This window comes from Lipophrys pholis, assembly GCF_963383615.2.
Source record: "Lipophrys pholis genome assembly, chromosome: 19".
Taxonomy (NCBI): Eukaryota; Metazoa; Chordata; class Actinopteri; order Blenniiformes; family Blenniidae; genus Lipophrys; species Lipophrys pholis.
The window spans coordinates 24,991,255-25,017,376 of record NC_137647.1 but is presented as its reverse complement, the minus strand read 5'-3'; the positions used below and the strand labels follow the sequence as shown (position 1 = coordinate 25,017,376).

At 42.9% G+C, this 26,122-nt stretch overlaps 1 protein-coding gene across 1 annotated transcript in view; it reads left to right on the top strand.

Annotated features, from left to right (window-relative positions):
* Nucleotides 1–23,989: 23,989 nt before the first annotated feature.
* Nucleotides 23,990–26,122, top strand: part of fbxl16 (F-box and leucine-rich repeat protein 16) — an 82,428-nt gene continuing 80,295 nt past the window's right edge. The window contains exon 1 of the mRNA XM_080486920.1: nt 23,990–24,436. The gene's annotated coding sequence lies outside the window, so the exon portion shown is untranslated. The remainder of the gene's footprint in view (nt 24,437–26,122) is intronic.

The following is a 26,122-nucleotide window of genomic DNA, read 5'->3' as shown; positions in this document are numbered from 1 at the left end:
GATAAAATCAGAACCATGGAGACAGCTCATGCTGCCTGCAGAGACCAGCGCCTATTAATGGAACTAAGGAAATTAAAAATGGATTGAATAAAATAATTGAACATAAAACACAATTTCAACTACAGAGACTACGCTGGGAGAACTTAGAACATGGTAATAAATCCAGCAAACTCTGAGCCAATCACTTAAAAGGAAATAAGGAAAACTGTGCAGTCCCCTCAGTCCAAACTCAAAATGTAAAATCACTTTTAACCCTCAAGAAATAAACAATACATTCAGAGAATTTTACAAAAAACTTTACTCTTTACAAATTGACCCTTCACAATCTGAAATAGACTTTCTGAGCACAGTTGAACTCCTGAAATTAAAAGAACAGATCCAAGGCCTTGAAGCTTCCATCTCAGTAGAAGAACTGCAGGAAGCTCTCCAGCACATGTCTGATGGTAAAGCTCCAGGACCTGATGGTAAAAATACAGAACCTGATGGTATAGCTCCAGGACCTGATGGCAAAGTCCCAGGACTGATGGTAAAGCCGCAAGACCTGATGGTAAAGCTCCAGGACCTGATGGATACCCCACTGAATTTTACAAAGAATTATGGTCTTTACTCTCACCTATTTTGTTTAGAATAATTAAGGAAATTAAAGAATCTTCAACTCTCCCCCAACATATGAACTGTGCAAATATCAGTCTTCTTCTAAAACCAGATAAAGATCCCACACTACCATCTAGCTATCGCCCAATATCACTAATCAATGTAGATCTTAAAATAATTAGTTAAACATTAGCAAGCAGACTGGAAAATATCACACCCCACATCATACACCCAGATCAAACTGGGTTTATTAAAGGACGACACTCCACTAACAATACACATAGATTAATTAATCTTATAGACCACTCCACTAACAATACACGTAGATTAATTAATCTTATAGACCACTCCACTAACAATACACGAAGATTAATTAATCTTATAGACCACTCCACTAACAATACACGTAGATTAATTAATCTTATAGACCACTCCACTAACAATACACGAAGATTAATTAATCTTATAGACCACTCCACTAACAATACACGTAGATTAATTAATCTTCTAGACCACTCCACTAACAATACACAAAGATTAATTAATCTTATAGACCACTCCACTAACAATACACATAGATTAATTAATCTTATAGACCACTCCACTAACAATACAGGTAGATTAATTAATCTTATAGACCACTCCACTAACAATACACGAAGATTAATTAATCTTATAGACCACTCCACTAACAATACACGTAGATTAAATAATCTTATAGACCACTCCACTAACAATACACGAAGATTAATTAATCTTATAGACCACTCCACTAACAATACACGTAGATTAATTAATCTTCTAGACCACTCCACTAACAATACACAAAGATTAATTAATCTTATAGACCACTCCACTAACAATACACATAGATTAATTAATCTTATAGACCACTCCACTAACAATACAGGTAGATTAATTAATCTTATAGACCGCTCCACTAACAATACATGTTGATTAATCTTCTAGACCACTCCATTAACATTACACTTAGATTAATTAATCTTATGGACCACTCCACTAACAATACACGTAGATTAATTAATCTTCTAGACCACTCTACTAACAATACACGTAGATTAATTAATCTAATAGACCACTCCACTAACAATACACGTAGATTAATTAATCTAATGGACCACTGCACTAACAATACACGTAGATTAATTAATCTTATAGACCACTCTACTAACAATACACGTAGATTAATTAATCTTACAGACCACTCTACTAACAATACACATAGATTAATTAATCTTATGGACCACTCCACTAACAATACACGTAGATTAATTAATCTTATAGACCACTCTACTAACAATACACGTAGATTAATTAATCTTCTAGACCACTCCACTAACAATACACAAAGATTAATTAATCTTATAGACCACTCCACTAACAATACACATAGATTAATTAATCTTATAGACCACTCCACTAACAATACAGGTAGATTAATTAATCTTATAGACCACTCCACTAACAATACACGAAGATTAATTAATCTTATAGACCACTCCACTAACAATACACGTAGATTAATTAATCTTCTAGACCACTCCACTAACAATACACAAAGATTAATTAATCTTATAGACCACTCCACTAACAATACACATAGATTAATTAATCTTATAGACCACTCCACTAACAATACAGGTAGATTAATTAATCTTATAGACCGCTCCACTAACAATACATGTTGATTAATCTTCTAGACCACTCCATTAACATTACACTTAGATTAATTAATCTTATAGACCACTCCACTAACAATACACGTAGATTAATTAATCTTCTAGACCACTCTACTAACAATACACGTAGATTAATTAATCTAATAGACCACTCCACTAACAATACACGTAGATTAATTAATCTAATGGACCACTGCACTAACAATACACGTAGATTAATTAATCTTATAGACCACTCTACTAACAATACACGTAGATTAATTAATCTTACAGACCACTCTACTAACAATACACATAGATTAATTAATCTTATGGACCACTCCACTAACAATACACGTAGATTAATTAATCTTATAGACCACTCTACTAACAATACACGTAGATTAATTAATCTTCTAGACCACTCCACTAACAATACACAAAGATTAATTAATCTTATAGACCACTCCACTAACAATACACATAGATTAATTAATCTTATAGACCACTCCACTAACAATACAGGTAGATTAATTAATCTTATAGACCACTCCACTAACAATACACGAAGATTAATTAATCTTATAGACCACTCCACTAACAATACACATAGATTAATTAATCTTATAGACCACTCCACTAACAATACACGAAGATTAATTAATCTTCTTGACCACTCCACTAACAATACACGTAGATTAATTAATCTTCTAGACCACTCGACTAACAATACACAAAGATTAATTAATCTTATAGACCACTCCACTAACAATACACATAGATTAATTAATCTTATAGACCACTCCACTAACAATACAGGTAGATTAATTAATCTTATAGACCACTCCACTAACAATACATGTTGATTAATCTTCTAGACCACTCCATTAACATTACACTTAGATTAATTAATCTTATAGACCACTCCACTAACAATACACGTAGATTAATTAATCTTCTAGACCACTCTACTAACAATACACGTAGATTAATTAATCTAATAGACCACTCCACTAACAATACACGTAGATTAATTAATCTAATGGACCACTGCACTAACAATACACATAGATTAATTAATCTTATAGACCACTCTACTAACAATACACGTAGATTAATTAATCTTACAGACCACTCTAGTAACAATACACATAGATTAATTAATCTTATGGACCACTCCACTAACAATACACGTAGATTAATTAATCTTATAGACCACTCCACTAACAATACACATAGATTAATTAATCTTATAGACCACTGCCACCACAATAAACAAAAGGCCATTATCACCTCCTTAGATACAGAAAAAGCCTTTGATAGGGTAAATTGGAAATTTCTACTGGCGACACTACAACAATTTGGATTTAGAGAAAAGTACCTCTCCTGGATAAAGATCCTGTCCCCTTCACCCAGTGTCTGTGTTAAAACCAATGACCAAATGTCCTCAAGGTTCAATCTTGAGAGAGGCACCAGACAGGGGTGTCCACTCTCACCATCTCTCTTTGCTATTTCTATGGAACCACTAGCAGCAGCCATCAGACAGAACAATAACATAAAAGGAATACCAACAGTAAATGTAAGACATAAAATATGTCTCTATGCAGATGATGTGATACTTTTCCTGCAGAACACACAGACGTCTCTTCCAGAAACAAAAGGGTTAATAGACAGGTTCTCCTCAATCTCAGAATATTCTATCAATTGGAACAAATCAGTCGTCTTGCCTCCCCCCTTATTAAAACATTGGAGGAGGACCTCACCCGATGGAGGACACTCCCTATTTCACTTCTGGGGAGAGGAGCAACAATCAAAACGATGGTCCTGCCTAAAATGAACTCCATCTTCTCAATGATCCCAACAAAACCACCAAAAACCTGCTTTAACACTCTGGATTCTCACGTCTCAACATTCTGATGGAAAAACAAACCATCAGGTAGAAGTTTAAAAACACTCCAGAACACCAAGGACCAAGGTGGCTTAGAACCCCCAAACTTTATACTTATTATCTGGCCAATAAAGTACTTTATGTAGTAAAATGGATGAATCAGAAAGCCTTAGATGAAGGCTGGCTAGACATTGAGAAAACCTTGTGAAGATCTCCAGACCAGAGATCTTCCCTTCTTCAGTCCTTCATCAAAGAACCCAGCTGCTTTAAAAGCATCAATAGAACCACGTCTCTGACAGCTTGCTGGGAGGTTCTTCACCCCGTCTGGAACAATCCTGACATCCTGCAAAGAAAGAAAACAAGAAACTTCCCAAGATGGCAAAATACAGGAAGAAGAACCTTAGAAGAACTTTTCTCCAGTAACTCTTTGATTCCATTGAATGAGCTAATAGAACCATCTGGTATCAGTCAGAACAAGTATCTGGAACCTCTTCAGCTTCAGTCAACAATACAAACTCAGTGTAATCTAGAAGAGATTGAGCTGAACTGACCTCAGACAGTGACAAAGCTCCTGAAGATCTCAGCTCCTAAACCTCTTTCTAAAATCATCTCAATCCTGGAGCTTCAAATATCTCAACATCCCTTCAACCTCCAGATGGGAAGAAGATCTCAACATCAACAGACCCAACGTTTGGTCACTACTCTGCACTAGTACATTCAAAATGAGCAGAAACCCCAAGATACAGCTCATACAAGGTCCTTCACAGAGTTCATTACACAGGACAAAGGATGTTCAAGATGGGGCTCACTCCCACTAACATATGTTCAAACTGCACACAGGTGATCTCCCCGATACCTATTTACACGCACTATGGCTTTGTACGCCAGTCCAAACGTTCTGGAAAAAGATTTGTGAAGATTTATGGTTCTACTTGGGCCCCCCTATTCCAGTCTCACCTTCACTTTACTTGTTAGGAGATCTGACAGAAATTAAAAGAGAATAAAAGAGTCCTGCTGCTCCTGGTTTCCCTAAGCGTCGCAGAAAAGGCTCATGAACTGGAAATCCAAAAGTAATCTGAGTATAAAGTTATTTAAAAACTTACTTCTAGACCACATCACAGTGGAGAGAATGTCTGCTGGTAGGAAAAATCATTTGACACAATTTGAGTCCACATGGTCCCCAATAATCAAATACACCATGTAGCCCTGTGGGGGCCTTCGCTTTTCCCGGTCTGGGGGCGGGGCTGGTCCGGGGCGCGGCGGCTGGGGCCATCGCTGCCTTGCCGGGTTGGTGGGGGGCAGTGAGTGGGCCGGCTCCCGGGGGTGCGGAGGGCCTCGCCGCCGGAGTTGGGGGGGCTCTCGGCCCGCTCGGGGCCCTGCTCCGACCTTTTCTCGGCTTGGTGGCTTGGGTCGGGGCCGGGGGCCCTGCGCCCTTTATCCTTCTCTTGTGGGCTCCTCTTGCCTGGGGGGGATTCCTCTCTGCATTCTCCATCTGGTCATTCTGGGCGGGAGCGTGGCTCTCTGGGGTGGTTCGCTGGGGCCTCCCCGGGCCTGGGGGGCTGCCGTCCGCCTCGGGCCCCGGGGTGTCGCTACGGGCCCCCCCCACAACAGTTCCGGCCACACCCAGTTGACAAACCACACACACACACACACACACACACACACACACACACACACACACTTCCACTCCTCACTAAAGGTGCTTCTGAAGTTGCTTGTTCTCTGTCATCATTTGCTCAAACTCTAAAAATCATGTTCCTCTTTTGTTGTTTCCTCTTTGTTAATTCATGTTCCTGCTTCATGTTCCTGTCTAGTTTAGAGCTGCTCAGGCTGGTTTAATCTAAGAAATCATGTTACTGTCTAGATAGAGCTGCTCAGGCTGGTTAATCTAAGAAATCATGTTACTGTCTAGATAGAGCTGCTCAGGCTGGTTAATCTAATAACGGTTGTAAAGTAGTTGGATCAGTGTGATAACTGTAAATAATATATGTAGCACAACAAGGGCATTGTATGTTATCCCCTCCCCCCCCCTCAACTTCTCTTCTCTTCTCTTCTCTTCTCTTCTCTTCTCTTCTCTTCTCTTCTCTTCTCTTCTCTTCTCTTCTCTCTCTCTCTTTGAGCATCCCCCCCCTCTCTCTGTCCAGCAGCCATACCAACTTCTAATAAAGCAGCAACAGGAGGAGACTCCAGGTCTCTTCCTGTTCAAGAACAAAACCTGTTCTGACTCCAGAAGGTTCTAGATCACATCATGTTGTTTGGTCAAGCTGCCCAACAGGACAAGGGGGAAGAAAAAAAAAAGAAAATCAAAGAAAGTACTTAAATAATGATTCAATTGAAATATATTGCACAGAAAAGTAAAATAAACATTGTACTTAAATAAATGAAAAACAATCGAACAAAAAGCAGTTCTTAAAGATTAAATAAAACTGTACTGTGCTTAAATATTAAGTAAAGAATGTAAAGTACTTGATTAGAAAAAAATCAAAACAGGCTGCCTGAACTTCACACACTGCTGTATGGCTGCTTTCTGAAACAGAAACACACACACACACACACACACACACACACACACACACACACACACACACACACACACACACACACACACACACACACACACACACACACACACACACACACACACACACACACACACACACACACATAGGGCTTTTCCACCAAAAAGAACCAGGAGCTAGTTCGGGGCTGGTGCCAGAGCCAGTTCTTAAATGAGCACCACCAAAGAACCGTTTTTTTTCCCACCCTTAACGGAGCCAGTGAGAGCTACGTCACTGCGTCACTCCAAAACCTTTTCGGTAGCGATAACTCCAGAGATACGCCCAGAGATATCCCCAGAGATAACTCCGCCCCCAGCCGATGACGCGTCGGGTCCCAGTCTAGCTCCTCTTTGGCCCAGCAACGAAGTGGGGTCAGCGTAGCAGCAGTTTAGCCCCCGTTTGGCCGGGGCTTTGGCAGTGGAAAGACAAAGAACTGGTGCTGAGTCTGGCCTTGGACCAGAACTAGCACCTGGTTCTTTCTGGTGGAAATTTATATTTATTTCAGTGATCCTTTGGCGTACCACTAGAGGGAGCCCCGAGTACCACTAGTGGTACGCGTACCACTCTTTGAGAATGTCTGGAATAGAGTATTGAACTGAGATATTCCTTCACTTTATGGAAATTGGCATACCAACTTCTGGTGTTGAAGTGAATAATTGAGATCTTATTTTCTTCTCTGATCATTGCATTGTATTGATTTTCAGTGTAATACCGGCAGCTGATATTGATGTTGCTGAAAAAAGATTTTTCTGGATCAATGTTATTTTCCATATCTTGTTTTATGCTCAGTATGCAGGAAAGTGTCCAGCTCTTGTGTCCAGTGTCCAGTGTCCAGTCCTTGTGCCATGATTGCAGGTTTTTTCTTGGTTTTTTACCCTAAGTTTGATCATTTCGTCGTTTCGATTCCTCAGAATTTCTCCAGTTCCCCAATATCTGGGATGACCAAGACCTTGGCCTCTTCTGGAGATCCCTTCAGTTTTATGAATAAGTTTTTGGGATTTTCCCCTGCTTCCACAGTCGTCTCGCCTTTCTTGCAATGTCTGCATTTTCTTTGGTGAAGGGCTCATTTAGAAAAAGCATAAAATTGCATTTTATGCTTTCTGTTGGCAAATCTTATTCTGACTGCCAGTTTGTCTGTGTTGTTTCTCTGGGGGAGAGGGTGACATGCTTCCATGTTTGTGCTTTTTACCACAATCCCTTTGGAGAGCAGGAATGCTGTCACCTGTTGCTCCACAGAGGGAGCATCCTCCCCGTTCTGCTCATCTCCGTCTCTTCTCGCCACTGCTCCAGCATATGACCGGGGCTCAATCCGCAGTCCGGTCACAATGATGTTATTCATCCTGGTGTATTGCTCCAGATCCTCCACTCGGTTCTCGGTGGGGTTCTGGTATGGGCAGGCGTATGTTATGGACAACGAACAGAGGAGCATTTTATTGATGGCATTTTGAATGCGTGTATTCATACTGCTACGACAATCTTGTTCTCCGTCCGCTCAGAAGGCCGCAGCATCTCATATGTTTGTGTACGCGCGTTCACACGCACCAACCAAGTCCGGGAATCAGGTTTCCCACCTCAGAACCAGAGGTCCAAGTGAGCTCTAGCCCACTGGAAGTTCTGTGTGGAGGAACAAGGTTTCAGAACCGAGCGTCACCAGAATTCTCTTGTCTTTCTCTCTCACCCCCCCCCCCCCCCCCCCCCCCCCCCCATTCTTCTACTAACCCGGATCTGCCCGCAGCCCTGCGCTCCTGTTATCTGATCAGATAAGGTCACAGACACACACAGCTGCATGTAGCAACCAACGGTTACCTGTTGCAAGACCACATCTGCCTCGATCACAAGAGTTCTAACTGCAGGTCCCGACATCCATTTAGAACTCCGGCGCTCAGAACCGGGCCAACGGAACCGCCCGTTCGTTACGCCCTCGGTAGACTGCCTCGCTCCGAGACGGTCCTCGCGCATGCAAGACGGACGTCTTGTTTATCTGGCCGATAAGCAACCGCCGCATCCCCAGAAAGAGCGAGTCAAACGCCTCTAGTGGTCACGTGGGTCATCGCAATCCCTCTTGACGTCCACCTGGTGGACGCATCAAGTCATTGCGCTCTCCCTCTGCGCGCCGCCGCACACCCCTATTGGTCGTCACGGTCACCAAACTGACCCGCCAACGTTTGCCTCCACCTGGTGGACGTTCGCGGTCATTACACCCATTCACACGCATCACTCCAGACCACACACACACAGACACACACACACACACTTTGTACATAGTGTTTGCTGTTTAATAGATTAGATCTCCGTGTTAGATGACATTTGATACTTAAATGTGTTGATTTATGAGATGATTTCCGAATTATTTATGAATTAATACATTTTTATTAATAAACGCCTGTTAGCTGAATTGTACGCTTCTTGGTGATTATTGTGTATTTATTGTTGACAATTCACTGGTTTGTAACAGTCTGAGCTCGGATCTCACACCGTCCATTCTATTTAAGATTGTTATATTTTATGCAGAAATATTAACCAACTTAAATAAACTTATAGCACTGTGACTGAGACTGATATTTTGGTATTACCTATTTCCAGTCTATCTGGTGGGCCCCAATTTATTATTAATACATAAATAACAAATTTATGCAAATTAATATTTTTTATTAATAAATACTTTTTGATAATTTATTCATTTTTAAGTAATTACTCGGTTACTTTAGGAGTGGTTAATGAGTACTTCCATTAATAATTTCAATTTTTTATAAATTACTTCCAGTGATTTATTACTTTCAGTAATCTATTACTTACAGTAATTTAATGCTAATAACCAGCCATAAATCCCAACATATGTATCACATTGCAACAACATTGAGATCATACAATAAAAACATTTGAAAAAGTGTTTCTGAAGATGATGAAGTATGGACCTAACAACAACAAAACACTACCAAATCAACTCAATATTAGAAAAGGAAAAAAAATTACAATAAATAACGCTTGGATGTTCTTTATAAAGTTAAAAAAGAGAAACCAGTGACATTCATTCCTGTGAGTCTTATACCTAAATGGTCAAACATCTCCATCAGGAGAAACTCCAGTTATTTAGGGATGCAGGACTGGCATTGCCATGTACTTACACTAGCATGTTGTTTTTGGTGACAAAAAGTGACATTTTAGTCTCTGCATAGCTGAACACCTCGATGTTCATCACACCTTGGCTGCAGGAAAGTGTGTAAAGCACAAAAAAATATATATTTGAAATTATATTAAGTACTGTAAAGCTTTCAAACTTCACCAAAAAGTGTCACGTAAAACTTTGAATTTGACCTCATACGAGTTCCCCCAATTACTGTAAAATAACCTCCAATAGTGCAAATTCTTTCGCCTCACTATTGATAACCCAAAATCTCATCCTCAAAACTTAGCATGTCTGCTTCAGCCCCCCCCTTTTTCCTGCAGACGCCCCTGTTTGTTCATGCTGTTAGTCTTGAACCTTGATCAGTGTCAGACACTCAGCTCACGTAACCTCGAGGGACCAAGCCGAGACCTGAAGCCCGTTGGGCCTTTTGACACCTGGAGCTGTTTTGCTCTCATTTGGCAGAAAGTAGGAAGGAGGAGGGGCTTCCTAAGTTTTAATGGTTAGTTTCTATCAGGAGAATTTTCCTACTAAGAAACCTTCAGGGAGACAAAAAACTCAGGAATGAGAGCGAGTTGAAAAAGTTTAAGACCATTTTATTCCATTATTCTTGCAAGAAGAGACAAAGTCCCAGTCCAACCTCTGCATCAGGAGTTTGTCTCACTCTGAAGACAGACAGCTCCTTCTTAAAGGCTGAACTGTTTTGAGTCTGTATTGAAGGACACCAAGAGCAGCACAGAGGTTCCCACAGTGCTGACACAGGTCCTCCTGGAACTCAGACTGAACATTACACATCATTCTTTATCAGACAAAACCAGATTTCCATAACTTTCCCTCCTGTTTTGACTCATAAAGAATGAATGAAAATAAAATGAAAATGATAAGGTTAGCAAGTGTTTCTTCGTTGCAAGAGCAGTAGAGCATGTAATAAAAATAAAACAAGAAAATATGAAAACCCACAGCCATCAGAGGACCAGAAGATTCCCTCACTCCCATCCGACCAACCAGCGAGACGTGTAACACGAACTGTGTGGCAGGTTAACTTTAAAGAAAAATAAAACATATAAACAACAAAAACACATAAGACAGACAAAACAAGGACAAACTAATAAAATTCATAAACCTTCTTCAGCTGCATCATTGCCACACCAGTTTCATATGAAACATATCCATAAATAAAAGGATCTTAGTTGATTGATTTTAATTGGGAAAATATAAGTATATACTCATGAGCTAAAGTTATTAAAGATCTACGCATAACACATTATTATATTCAAATAAGGACACATTGTCTAAAAAGTAATAAAATTCCAAAGGAGGAGCTCCAGTCAACCCGTCACACCTCCTTCCTGTGGCCTTGCCCTGCAGAAACGATCACTATCCCTAAAACATTCACGCAAGTTATTTTCTCCAAAGCAGTTATTGCATCAGAATAATGAACATTAAACAATTTCAGTTGATCTTGGTGGTGCAGCCAACATCAGTTTCACCTTCTGGCTCCACCTGCATCGCCTCACATCAGATTAGACAGTTCAATATATTTGTATTAATGATGGACCACCAGAGCAGTACTGACTAAACATTCTGCTGTTATTAGAATGTACCTATGTGCTCCTTGTTAACAAATGTGTCCTTTGCAGGTTGTCTTATGACTCTCATCATGTTCCTCATCTATTGCCATTCCCCCTTAATAACAAAATTGTAATAATCTTTTTTTAAATTTAACATTGATTTTAATGTAAAGTACTTTCTATTTATCTTCTACTTTATAATGACTCATAAAAGCAACTGTAGCTGGATCACTGTGCACCTCCTCCTTGTCTCCTGTGTCAGTGTGGAGGTCATGGTTCCACCTCCTTCTCCTCATCTGTGTCATTTCCTGTGACGCCTCACATTATTCTCTGTAGAGAACCACGTTCTGTCCTGAACCTTCATCAATCTCTGTAGAAAACCACGTTCTGTCCTGAACCTTCATCAATCACTGTAGAGAACCACGTTTTGTCCTGAACCTTCATCAATCTCTGTAGAGAACCATGGTCCTATCCTGAACCTTCATCAATCTCTGTAGAGAACCATGGTTCTGTCCTGAACCGTCATTAATCTCTGTAGAGAACCATGGTTCTGTCCTGAACCTTCATCAATCTCTGTAGAGAACCATGGTTCTGTCCTGAACCTTCATCAATCTCTGTAGAGAACCACGTTCTGTCCTGAACCTTCATCAATCTCTGTAGAGAACCATGGTTCTATCCTGAACCTTCATCAATCTCTGTAGAGAACCATGGTTCTGTCCTGAACCGTCATCAATCTCTGTAGAGAACCATGGTTCTGTCCTGAACCTTCATCAATCTCTGTAGAGAACCACGTTCTGTCCTGAACCTTCATCAATCTCTGTAGAGAACCACGTTCTGTCCTGAACCTTCATCAATCTCTGTAGAGAACCACGTTCTGTCCTGAACCTTCATCAATCTCTGCATATTTAATTTCCTCCTGGTTGTTTAATTGTAGAGTTCATGTGAGATTTTGTAGTTGAGCCTGTTTTGATAACAAGGTTAGATTTAGTTAGAGTGGTTTACTCTGACTATCCAACTCGACAATAATAGCAAGCTAAGTTTCTTTTGCTTTAATCATTCCAGTTTTACAAATGGGTTAACCTGAAAATCTTAATTAATATGCTACTTTTTGGGATTTCTTGGGTTCGGAATTGTTGGGAGGTTTGGGGTTACCCAGAGTACTCTTGGATCCTCAGCTTGCACCATTGGGCTCAAGAGGTTCATGTGTAATTGAACAAAATAAATGAATTGTAATTTCTATATTTACTGAAGGAGCAGTGGGTTGCCAGAGTCGTGGAGGCCTGGCAAAGTAGTTGAAGGATCGCCTGGACGCCGACGAGCAGTGGTGCTGCACCGGCACCGGCTGGTACCATATCACCACCTCGCTCCGCAGGCTGCGGGCAGTGAACCCACCCCCGAGCACTGGGGTCAGTCCCAACCCGCCACCGAGGGTCACGGGCGACCCTGGGACGGCCGCGCTGACGTCCAGCCCACTTGGACGATTTTGTTAAGACCGTGGGCGTCACCAGGACGGCTAACTCCTCAGGAGGGGGCTGTGTAGCGGCCACTGTGGAGTGAAGGGGGGGGGCGGCACAAAAGATCATGGGAAGTGCTCCTCGTAACTTTGTTTGTGTGTTGCTGCTGCTGCTGCTGCTGCTGCTGCTGCTGCTGCTGCTGCTGCTGCTGCTGCTGCTGCTGCAGTGACGCTCCTCCATCCTCTGCGTTCCCTGACAAGGTGCCACTGTGGCTGACGTGTCTTCCACCCGCGGGTCGGCACACAGAGGTGATGACGTTTCTCCATTAACATCTTTATTATCTTAATTTCACATTACTACATTAAAGTGATCTCTTTTTGCCTGAATTTGGTTCCTTGAAGTTACACTGTGGAGACAACATAAACACCAAAGATGAGGATTAAGTCAGAGAGGTCCCCACCTCCGGTTAGCTCATGGAATAGACAGACGTATCTGAGAACTCGCTCCCGAGAAAAAATGTTTTCATCCCACTGAAAACTCACTATCTTAAATTTGAGTAGAGCATTCACTAGATGCGTGGGAAGAGACTCACAAGGGTTCCAAAAAAGGAAGAAATAATGCCTAACAACCAGGAAAAAGGCAACCCGGCGGCCAAAGCTAACACTAGCAGCACGGTGTGCTAGCCGCGACACGGAGGACGCCCCGGGACGCGTGACCACGGTGAACTCCAGCGACTTAATGGTAGCATTGAGGAGCTTAAATCTGTATCGCTATCTCCAAGAATGTAATGGAAGAACTCATTAGATCTGAAAACAAAATGGGAACAAGAAGTCAACGTCACAATGTCTGACACTAGCTAGCTCTCCATGTGCAACTCAACTAACTTCAACGTGCTCCAGAAGATGGAGAGAAAAACTTCTACACCTTTTTATAAAATCCAGTCATACTGGAATAATGTCTTTCAAATAATGGAGGAAATCTTAAATGTTAAACTACCCAGGGACCCACGGATTATATATCTGGGATTAATACCTGGTGAAATACTTGAAAAGAAAGACACTTACCTCTTTAAAATATTGGCCATTGCTATCAAAAAGACCTTGACAGGTAAGTGGCTGAAAAGCAACCCCCCCCCCCCCCAAAAAAAAAAAAATGTATACAATGGTAAAATTGACTTTTCGCTTAAGAGTCAGAGTGGGATTTGGAACAAAAATGGCAGAAATAGACTGCATTCAAGGTCAAATCCTTACTACAACGGACTATTTAATAAAAACATGGGAAACCTCTCCCTTTTTTGTTTTTGTTAATATTTTCGTTTTAAACAATTTTTGCTGTAAATTGGTGTTATTGTTATTATTGTTTGTAACAAAAATTTGAAAATGGTGAAATAAGTTAGAAAAAACCCACCAAAGATGAGCGCTGTTGTATTTCTGAAACATTTAAACACTGTTTATCACCAAACTACTGAAATGTACCTACTTTATACAACACAATTAAAATCAAATGTGCAAAACATTAACTGTGATGACCAAAGGACATTTTAAAAAGAGTAAAATCATGCAATAACTGTGTTAAAGCATTTCTCACAAGCAGCCCACATGGTGCCTCCCCTGCAATCATGATAAAGAAAAAAATAAAGTACATAAAGTAAATATTAATATTTTCCACTGATGTGTGTTAAAGATGCATTTTCAGTATGACTGTACACATTTTTGACATTTTATTAAGTAAAAATCGCCCAATTTCAGTATTTCACAATGAAATACAGGGCAGAAATCCCAGGTGAGGCAGTGGAGAGCTGTGCCTCATATATTTTTCTTCCCCTTGTCAGCTTGACCAAACAACATGATGTGATCTAGAACCTTCTGGAGTCAGAACAGTTTTTGTTCTTGAACAGGAAGAGACCTGGAGTCTCCTCCTGTTGCTGCTTTATTAGGAGTTGGTATGGCTGCTGGACAGAGAGAGGGGGGGAACGCTCAAAGAGAGAGAGAGAAGAGAAGAGAAGAGAAGAGAAGAGGGGGAGAGAGGGGAGAAAGGGAGAGAGGGGTGTGTGGTGGTGGTGGGGCGACATACAATACCCTTGTTAGTGCTACATATATCATTTTCAGTTATCACACTGATCCAAATACTTTACAACTGTTATCAGATTAAACCAGCCTGAGCAGCTCTATCTAGACAGTAACATGATTTTCTAGACGGAGCAGGGCCCCCGGGCCGAGTGGGCCGGGAGCCCCTCTAAATCCCGGCAGCGAAGCATGCCACCCCCCCCCCCAGTCCAAGAAGAGCGAAGGCTCAGCCGGTCCCGGTTGGAGGACAGTCAACACCCACCCCCAGGAGCCTCGCATCCCACCCCCCACGTTACCGCTCGATCCTCCCCCCTGATCTTGATAGACACACCCCAGCCCCCCCGCGAACGCCATGCCTGAGCGAGCGCCCCCCACATTCCAGCCGCACTTACCCCGGGCCGGGGTGAGATCTCAGCAGGAGATGCTGGGGGAAGCCCCCCCAAGAACCTGCGTGACTAGGTGTGGTGCAAAGTCCGGGAAGGACCCAGACCGCAGTTAAGTAGCGGGAGGGAGAGGGAGGTCCCCCCGTCGCTAGGAACCTGGCCCAGCTGGACCCCCCATGCTGCCCCACCCCAGACTGACCGGCCTGAGGCCCTGGGAACAACACCCACACTAACAAGGCGCCGCAAGAGGACCCGGGCTGGAACCCCCACCCCACCCAACGGCCGAACAGGAGAGTCCAAGACCCGCAGGGCCCAGTGCGGAGGCCAGTGGTTAGGGAACCACAACCCCCCCCCCCCCCACACACACACACACACACACACACACACATTCCCTCACATGCCTTATATCTGACTGTGCTATCCAATACAAACTTGGTCACATGATGCTGCCCGTTTCTGTTCCTCAGCATATCGCCAATAATAACTTTACACAAATACTTGTTATACAGCATGACTCTACAGTTTGTGTAAGGTCTTTAATGTATGTGTGAGAGAATTCTTCCTGTTGATCGTGCTGCTGAAGTGCAGAGAAAAGTCAGCCTGTGAGGCAGGCAGTACCATGCCTCACCTTAAGGGGGCGTACGTCAACTGAACTTTGGCCATGATCTCCATTGAGACGGAGAGAAACTAAGAGGGAGAATTTTTACAACCAAATCATAGAGCCTTTTGTGGAGAATGATCAGCGCATAGACTTCATCTATAAGTACAGGTAAGGCCAAAATGGTTTTAAGTTTTTTAAAAATAAGATCGGAGTAAGTAGAAAAAAATTCAAGTATGTGATAACTAAACTTTTGACGTAAATAATTTTTTTTTAATTTAAATTAAATTTGTGCTGCACACATCTCTAAACTTGAATTTGTTTACAGTAAATATGAATTGCTGAGACACAAGCAGGGCGCTCTATCCATTTCTATAAAATAAACTTTCTTTGTAGGACAAACATGTCCCTGTGTTTGTGTTGGTCTCATTGAAAGAGGAATGCTGATGGGATATGAAGCATTACCAGTTGATGCTGTTGGATGAATATTAAAATAAAATGCTCTTTTCAGTTCTTACAATTGTAAATCTGGCTCCAGTGCCTCACCAGCCATGAACCTCACCGCACGTCACTGCACTCGTCAGAACCTTCTGTCTGTGAAGGCCTTTGTGGGATGGTGTAATGGGAACAATGTGATCCTGAAGAAATAGCCAGTGCACACAGAGCAGTTACTGCAGAGGGACTGAACTGGTTTCGGTGGGCAGACGTCCGAGGCGGTGTCGGAGGCACAGAGCGGGAGATCAGCTGGCTGCCGAGCAGTGAAGCAAGGAGCTGACAGGGAGCTGGAGTTACACAGGCGCTCGGCTGACTCACAGTTTTACTCACTGACTGCGATACTGACTGAAGGTTCCTGCGTCGGGTGAAGTCCGGAGCCCGGCTAAATAGCCAAACTCCTAATCAGCCAAACGATCTTCACCTGGTGACACAGAATCTCCCATTAGAGCTCCGTGAACGCACCACCTGGCCACGCCCACCTGAAGACAGAGCCGAGAAGCAGCAGCAGGGCAACAGCGCCCCGATGTGGACACTGCTGTGCAGGGCGTGACACTGTGTGCTTTTCTAAGCTCTTGGGTTTTCAGTCATTCATAAATATGAGCATATCTAAAACTTAACAAACCTGGACACATTTGCTGAATTCTGAACACATTTCTGTTTGAGTGCATTTAAAAATAACTTTAATGGAGAAAGTTGAACTTGACCTGCAGCTTTTCAGCTAAATTTCTCCTTTCAAACAGTAAATTAGAATAGATGTGAAAGAGTTAATCATCACTTAATAATCATCACTTTTTGGCCAGCTGCCTGGTGCCCTCTTCATGAGACTTTATTTTTCTGTTTAACAGAGTTATACCTAATAGTTGCGTATTTCTGCTGATTTATCATCCTCTGTTGTCATTCCTAAAAATAATCAGAACTCTGGACAACGTTCAGTGTATTCCGTATTCTGTAGAACTGCAGATGGAAACGAGCTACGGCTAAAATCTGGTACGAAGCATCTTTTCTTCAAGATTAAACTTTTTGTACATGGTCCCTGAAAAATAAACTAAATAAATAAATGAACAAAATGAAAAGATATTGTTCACCATTGTTATCATCTTGTTGAGAAAGGTTTCGTGTTAAACTGTGTGACAGTGTGAGTGAGGGGATGTTGAGGCCAATCATGGTGCTGTGCACTGACTAATGCATTTGAGCATGAAATAAGAAAATGTGAGCTCTGAGTTTCACATGAGAACTATTCAGTTCTGGTGGACTGACACGTTGCTGCTTTCAGTTAATGGATCAAAGATCTGCACACTGACAGGCAAAGAACCACATGTGGCTCTTGAGCCATGGGTTGGCCATCCCTGATATATTCCCTCATATATTCATCTATATGTATATAACGTAGAGGAAGATTATACTAGTTTATGCATGTAGTAGTGTAGAGAGGGAATCATACTGTTTATGGGGGTAAAAGAGAGAATCATACTAGCTGATGTAGAAAGTGTTAGAGACTGTGTAGTAATATCTAAGCAGATGTGTGAAGTGTTAGAGGGCAGCTGCCTGATGCCTGTGCTGAATTCATAGTTATGCTGCTTTTGTAACTGTGTTTTTAAAAAAATGGAACGCTCTATCAGTGGTTCTAATCGTGTCATAAGCAAAGCCAAACAGCTGAGGTTGGGTCAAGATGTTTTTAAAGTAACTGTCTTGTTTCCACTGTGAAGTACCACGCTTGTGAGGTAATAATTGCTCGCTCAGCTGGACACAACCAAAAAGGTGAGAATAGCCAGTAATGTCGAGCAATGTGAGAGTTTTAGATGTAAAAAGCCAATAATGACCGTAATTCTCATTTGATTCTGGAGTGGCACCCCGAGGGCCACCTCTGGCTCCTGGGCCTTATGATGCCCACGTCTGCTAAAGGTAGACTAGGCGAGTGCCTGAGGCCCCCAAGCCACCAGGCGGCCCCCGAAGCTGTATGCACAGCCTCATCTGAGAAGAATGAGAATTACTTCTCTTTATTCTGGAGCTTTCTTGTATGTTTATTGTGTCCCAGATAAATAAAATATATAGAATAGAAATAAGAAAAAGTGCAATTAGTTGTGACTCGTGTTTTTGTGGCATAATGAAGTGATATTTGTTGGACTGCACTGTCATGGACGCACACGGATTAGCAGCTGGGCGGTGTTTCGGATTAACTGGTTTCCATGTTAACTGGCGACCAACTTTATTTTAAGATAAGATAAGATAAGATAAGATATCCTTTATTTATCTCACATGTGGAGAAATGTGCAGTGGTACAACAGGATAGTAAAGAGAAAGAAGTACACATAGCAGGAACTAGAAAAAGCAGATAAAAATACAATATGATAAAAATATACACACGGTGCCTATAAGTGTGGACATGTCCAGAATATGGGGGTGGATGTATTTTACATAGTAAATACGTTCTTATAGATTATTATAGTTATTGCACCACTTCTTGCCCAGTTGGAGTGGAGTGATATTGTCCGGTGGTGGTGTGCAGTGGTCTACTGGGAGCAGGCTTGGTTGAAGAGTCTGACTGCAGCAGGGAGGAAGGACCGGCGGAGTCTCTCCTTCAGACACCGCGGGTGGAGAAGCCTGTCACTGACGGAGCTGCCCAGTGATGTGACGGTACCATGTAGGGGGTGGGAGACGGTCTCCATCAGGGATGAAAGCTTCTTCAACATCCTCCTGTCTCCCACCACCTCCACAGGGTCCAGGGGGCAGCCCAGGACAGAGCTGGCCTTCCTCACCAGTTGGTTCAGTTGGTTCCTGTCTGCAGCCGGAGTGCTGCTGCTCCAGCAGACCACTCCATAGAAGATGGCTGATGCCACCAGAGTCATAAAAGGTCCTCAGGAGCTAACATGCTGCTAACATCACATATTACAAAGCCGACAGAAATACGTAAGCTGGCCAACACCGTTTAACTGCATTTACAATAAAGTTTTGAAATGAGTCTTATTTTAAGATCTGCAAGGACAAAAAGTCACCAGTCACCAGTTAACAGGGATGCCAGTTAATCCGAAACACCAGTGACTGGTATGACTGGAACAATTGACAGCTACAAGTTACTCCTGTCGATGAGAACACAATCATTTATCAAACAAGTCTGTCAGAGGAACTGTAACTCAATCTGTGGATTGCTCTGAGGATGGCCTGCACTCTGCCTGTGACTGTGGCCTCAGCAGAGAGGAAAGACCTCCTAAAGGCCCCTTCATCCTCCATAAGAACAAGACGAAAGTTCAGCAGTGCAGGTCCTGACGAACAAAATGACGTAATTTCCTCCTTCCAGCTCCTTCTGGCCAAAGACATTAGTTTCAGCTGTTCCATCCTGGATGAACTGTGGAGGAGCTGCACTGCCGGAACTTCTGCTCTGCCGTGTGCTGCTCATACGTGTTCCAGCTCTCTAATGACTATCAGTCATATTTTAATCATATTTAACTTGTAACATCACTGTAGGAGCACCGCAGCTCGTTAAAATGTCGGAGGGCAGATTTACGTGATGCACCTGAACGCATCACGAACAGCTGTCAGCTCCTGGAGTTAGAACCAGACCAACATGGTGGTCGGAAAAAAAACTCTCTTTTATTACTGGAACAGTTCAGAGAAATGTGTTTCTGAAAGTACTGGAGGACAGAAATAAACTGTGCCGTTGAAAAGTTAAAACGCCGCGTCACAGACGTGTAGGGGCGTGGCTTGCGGTCAGGGGCGTGGTCTGTTGTCAGGGGGCGTGGCCTGCAAGTTCGGCAGCTTCTTATCGGAGTATGAACCGACCTGCCGAAAAAGCTTTTTCTTCAGCAGCTGGCTGACGTCACTGCAGAACTTTCTTCTGGTTCTTATGAGTTCAGAAAGGGAGGATGAAGGAGCCTATAAGGTCAGAGGCACAAAGGGGTGATGCACACATAGAGGCGCCATGCTACAGGGGGCGCCAAATCGATTGAAGAAAAATGATGTCAAGTTGCCCCACACACACACACACACACACACACACACACACACACACACACACACACGCATAGTGCACAGTTTGCTTAAAGCCGTCTCAGGCCCTGTTTACACTGATGGAGGCTCTGTAGCCTCCATCAGTCTCTGCAGGATGGATTAGCACCATGAAAGAATCTTTCCACCTCGGGAGGCGGATTAAAAACGTTGTGGATACAGTGGATCAGAACACTGGTGCCGTGTAAACGGACCCCCCAAAAGTGAAGAAAGTTTTGCGGATACACTCCAATTCGTTGTGGTGTAAACGGCGCCTAAAGTGTGTAGAGCCGAACCTCTGACAAGGAGACCTGAAGAAAGCAGACACCCTGAACTGAACTGTTAACACCTTAATGAGCAGACAGCCTCCCCGCTGATTCGCTTTACACTAGGAGAGTCAATCATAAGGCTTCAACCCAGTCGGATGAACCACCAAGCAAGATGTTTATAGGATCTGTAGGAGGATTTTGGACATTTCACTGTATTTTGCACCAGAAGGTTACATTAAAATTTACTTTATTTTGAGATTGTAATCATTTTCAGTAGTAAATCACGTACACTGTGCGGCACAGCAAAAAGAAACTTTCAAGTGTGAATTCAAATTTTATTATAGCAATATTATGACATATCACATGTCACAATGTAGTATTTACTAATCCTGAATGCATTAGAATGCAGCATTTAAGGTCTATTTTGTCAAAACTGGAGCAACTACTTTTTTTGCTTCATTTATTTATTTAGATATTTACTTGATTTTAAGTTATGAATGCATAGTAATAACTAAAATATATATTTTAGACACCCTAACTTTTGAATGGATACCCAAAACATCAGTGACATGCGGTGAGGTTCATGGCTGGTGAGGTTCATGGCTGGTGAGGTTCATGGCTGGTGAGGCAGAACTTTAACTTGTGGTGCTTTAATCAATTTTAATAAAAGTTGTCTTTCAAAATGAACTAGAAAGGGCCTGTCAGTTCATGTACGCCCCCTTAAGGTGAGGCAGGGTACTGCCTGCCTCACTGGCTGACTTTTCCCTGCACTTCAGCAGCTCGATCAACAGGAGGAATTCTCTCACACATACATTAAAGACATTCCACAGACTGTAGAGAGTCATGCTGGTCAAATATTTCTGTGAAGTTCATATTGGCGATATGCTGAGGAACAGAAACATCATGTGACCAAGTTTGTATTGGAAATGAGGCACAGCTCTCCACTGCCTCACCCGGGGTGTCTGCCCTGTATTTCATCATGAAACACTCAAATTCAGCGATTTTGACTTAATAAAATGTCAAAAATGTGTAGAGTCATACTGAATATACATCTTTACACAAATCATTGGAAAATATTTATATCTATTTTATGTACTTTATTTCTTATTCACCATGATGGCAGGTGAGGCACTGCCTCCCGTGACTGCACGTCACTGCAGAACACCTATGTACGACTTGATTTTCTGTTGAGTGTTTGGGTGCATCATTTGCCTCAATGTCAAAAATTCAACTTGTACCCAATTTTAAAATGTGACAATACCGATTAAAAGAAAATCAGAGTTTTGAGCCAACAGCCTCTAACACAGGCCGCTGCTGAGCTTCCGACTGGCAGGATGACCTCAAGACCTCAGCCTAGAGAACTTAGAGAGTTTGGTACCTTTGTGGTTCTTCTCCACTCATCTTGGTGGATGAAATGTTCGGTGGCTGCTGACGCACCTTGGAATGACCTGCAGTTCTTCAAGAATTTGCTTCAGTTTCCCGTGTGTTAGAAGTGATCTCCAACAGGGTGTGAAAGCCTTCAAGAGACACTTGTGGTACCTCACATCTGAAATGGTACCACTGGCTCCCCTCAGCGGTGAGGCACCACCGGAGCACAAGACATCCTCGGCCACCAGTTTGTTGGCTGTCAAGCCAGCCGGCTCCTGCAGACGTCCTAGTGACAGGTATGGCTCAGGGTTTGGTAAACCGGAGTTTCCAGGAATCATAACCCAGGAAAATACACGGGCAGACCTGGTGGGACCTGATTCATGGTCCATCTTCCATCCTCTTCAGCTGGACCCTGCTTTCCTCACAACTGACGTCTCAACCTGGCCTACTCACCCAGCCCTCCAGGAAGCCCTGGTCACCTTGGAATGCATGAATGTTGTTAATGACAGTGCAGAGCGTAATGTCAAGCTCAGCCCAGACTACGTCAGCTCTGCTAGAGGAGAAGAACATTATTAGAACATTCCTCAGGTGGTTGAAGCAGACAGAGAGGAAAGACCAAATCTGAGGAAGAGAAACAAAAGGTACATAGTGTGATGTGCCACGCATTCTGCTTAAATTAAGTTTTAAGATAGGGAGGAGTGGTTATTATTCATGTTCATCATTGTTGGTTTCCTACAGGGAATCATAGGTTTTAGTGTTGCCTGCCACAGGGTGCTTAGCTATTAAGAATTGTCATGTTCTTATTGAGTTTTAATAAACACGTTTATAGGCTACATGTCTGACAACAAACATTCATACTATACCTACATTTTTAGTTTCACAGTTTCAAGATTTTGGTGTTTATAGTTCTAGATTTGTTAATTTCTAGTTACATAATGTGTTGAAATTAGTTTTTCATATTATGAGTTAGTGGAATACAATTCAGGACCATATGCTTGTTCAACGTCCCTGCGGTCCCCGAGGAAAAACACTTTTGCCATATCTCAGAAACTAACAATGATAGAGACATAAAACTTGTACCACAAGATGTGTAATGTCCACGTTTATATTTAACTTCCATTGATACTGCAGGGTTTTATTCATTATTTTTGCTGTTATTTAAGAAAGAACAGATTTTTCAGCCAAAGTATACGTCTGCTCCAAGCAGGAAGCCTCAGCGGCTCGGTGGACCCGGTACACATCAACAGAATTATAGGACATTTCTCACAGAAGTTTACTTTGGCATATGTAAAAAAGGTGATACTAGGTACAGATTGATTTTCAAATATTGGTGAGTGTCCCTGCTGTTACATTATATTATTATATGTGTAAATCAATAAACAAACATGTGAATGAATATGATTTATAAATGTAAACATGAAAAAAAAGTAAAGTGGGAAAAACATATTTGGGGGTGCTATATTGTTTCTGCATACCCTCAGAAAATAAGTAGTTGCGCCCGTGCCTCAGGTCATCGGTCATCCATGGGACAGGATCGCCTCACTGGTCTTTCAATAATCAGCATCAATCATGAGACGGCGAGCCGCTGACGGAGGAGGACATCACTCCGTCACTCTGTCCCTTTCTTTTATTTAATGAGTTCAAATGGCCTGAGCGGCTCAAAATGAGCCATTTAATCTTAATATGTGAGGTTGTCACAGGAATTCTAACGGATTAGGAAAGTATTCCTGTTTGACAAACTGAGGGCCCCCAAACAGCATCTGGCCTCGAGCCCCCATAAAGCCAGAACTGCATAACGAGCACCCGGTGCTGCACGCACGACACTTAACGTGCACTGTGTGTGTGTGTGTGTGTGTGTGTGTGTGTGTGTGTGTGTGTGTGTGTGTGTGTGTGTGTGTGTGTGTGTGTGTGTGTGTGTGTGTGTGTGTGTGAACAGGCGTGATGGTGTTACATAAGAAACAGACACAGTGGCTCCAGCCCCCTATCTCTTTAAATGACACGGAGCTGCGTGCGTGTGTGTGCGTGCGCGTGCGGGAGAAATTACGCGATCGAGAGAGGCCACAGTGTTATGGAGGAGGACTAACGCACTGGAAAACACAACAGACGCGCTATTTTTGCTCGTTTTCCCCCTTTCCTCACAGCGGGAGCCCCCCGCCTCCCCTCCAGCAGCTCGACTCTCTCTCCTCACGGTTTCACCGGCTCTGATTTGTTTTCTGTTTTTGGACCGGGACCGGGATCGGGGTGCGACTCCTGCGTTTATGGGCTCGGCAGGCGCATCTCCTGTCTTCCGTTAGGACGCAGAGCCCTCATGCTCCTAACCAACATTTATTAGTCTTTGTCCCCACAGTGTTGGGCCGAAACGCTGCGCCGATCATGGATTAATGTCCGAGTGAATCTCCATCTGAAAGGTAGGATTGGAAAAAAAAAACGCATTCTGAAAGCAGGGCCGGATGAGGAGGATGGAGTCCATGGATGTGTGCTGAATGGATGTGTGCTGAGTGTGAGGAGGAGGAGGAGAAGGAGGAGGAGGAGGAGGAGGCGTGTGGGTGTCTGTGCTTGTGATGGATGCTTTAAATGGCAGCAGCATCTACAGGCTGCGACGAAGCGAGATGTGGGAGTTGGTGAGGCTGTAGGGAGGCTGTAGGGAGGCTGTAGGGAGGCTGCAGGGAGGCTGTAGGGAGGCTGCAGGGAGGCTGTGGGGAGGCTGCGGGAGGCTGTGGGGAGGCTGCGGGGATGCGCAGGGATGGCGCGGCTGTGCGCTCCGGCTCTTTGTGCGGGCCTGTCGGGAGCAGCACAGCCGCATCGGGCTGCGTATTATTAACAAACACCATGACGTCAGCGTCTGTCAGTGACGCAACACCGTTTCATGTCCCTCATTTCGGTTCATTTCTGCGTTTAAATACCTTTTGTTTGGTGTGTTTTGCTGCCGGTGCCCGGTTCCACCCCGGAATCTCTGTCAGCTCTTTACGCTCTGAACATGAAGCATTCTGCAGGTCTGACTCCAGGAAGAGCCCCCGACTTTACAATTTCATAGAGATTTCAACTGTTGTTATGCTCATCTGAAGTCATTTTGTTGATTGTTTTGGACTTTTCTCTCTGCATACCCAACATTTGGAATTGTGTGGACCCCCTTCTGATAAAACATCCCAGTGAAGCTAAAAACTGTAGAAGGTTCCCAGACTCCCCAACAGGAGCCAGGAGCCTTCACACTTAAAGCAATTGGCCCCTTGCCAGTTAAATGCCTGTCCACGCGATACTGTTTTAAGTGAAAACACATAGTTTTTGCTTTTTCTTTTCAGGAAAGTTTCACGTTTACACAGAAACAATCTGAACACAGTGTATTTTTCCAGTAGGACCACTAGTTGGTGCTGTTTTTGTAATTAAATCACACACGCATGCAGCAGGGAACAATGAGCTCTAAACATGAACCGTTGGAGAACACAGATATTCTAGTGGACGGAACACCAAGGTGGATTGTTATTACAGTGACCATCAAAATAAAACTACCAAGTCCCAGGAGAATCTGGACTGGGAGTCATGACACCACGGAGACTGCCATGTATTGTCCATCTACTGAGCATGTGTATAACAAATATTTACTATTGCCTTGGTGCAGCATTTCCACTCTCCATAAGGTGACAGAGCCTGGGTATTTTCAAAAAGTTCCTCCTTGAGCGACAGTTTTAAAAAGTTGCATTTTTATTGGCTCCGAGCACCGTTGCTCTGTAAACGGACGTCCAAACCACAACAAACGTTTAGCATTTTCACTTGAAATTGTTCTTGTGTGAATGGGACACAATACCCTTGTTAGTTATACATATATTATTTGCAGTTATCACACTGATCCAAATACTTTCCAACTGTTATTAGATTAACCAGCCTGAGCAGCTCTATCTAGACAGTAACATGATTTTCAAGCAGGAACATGAATTAAACAAGAAGCAACAACAAAAGAGGAAAATGATTTTGATAGTTGAACACAGGAGAAGGATAAAGGGCGCAGAGCCGCAGGGCCCCAGCCCCCGGCCCAAGCCGCCAAGTCGAGACCCGGCAGTGTGTAAATAGTATCAGGGAGATCAGTGTGTGGATAGTAT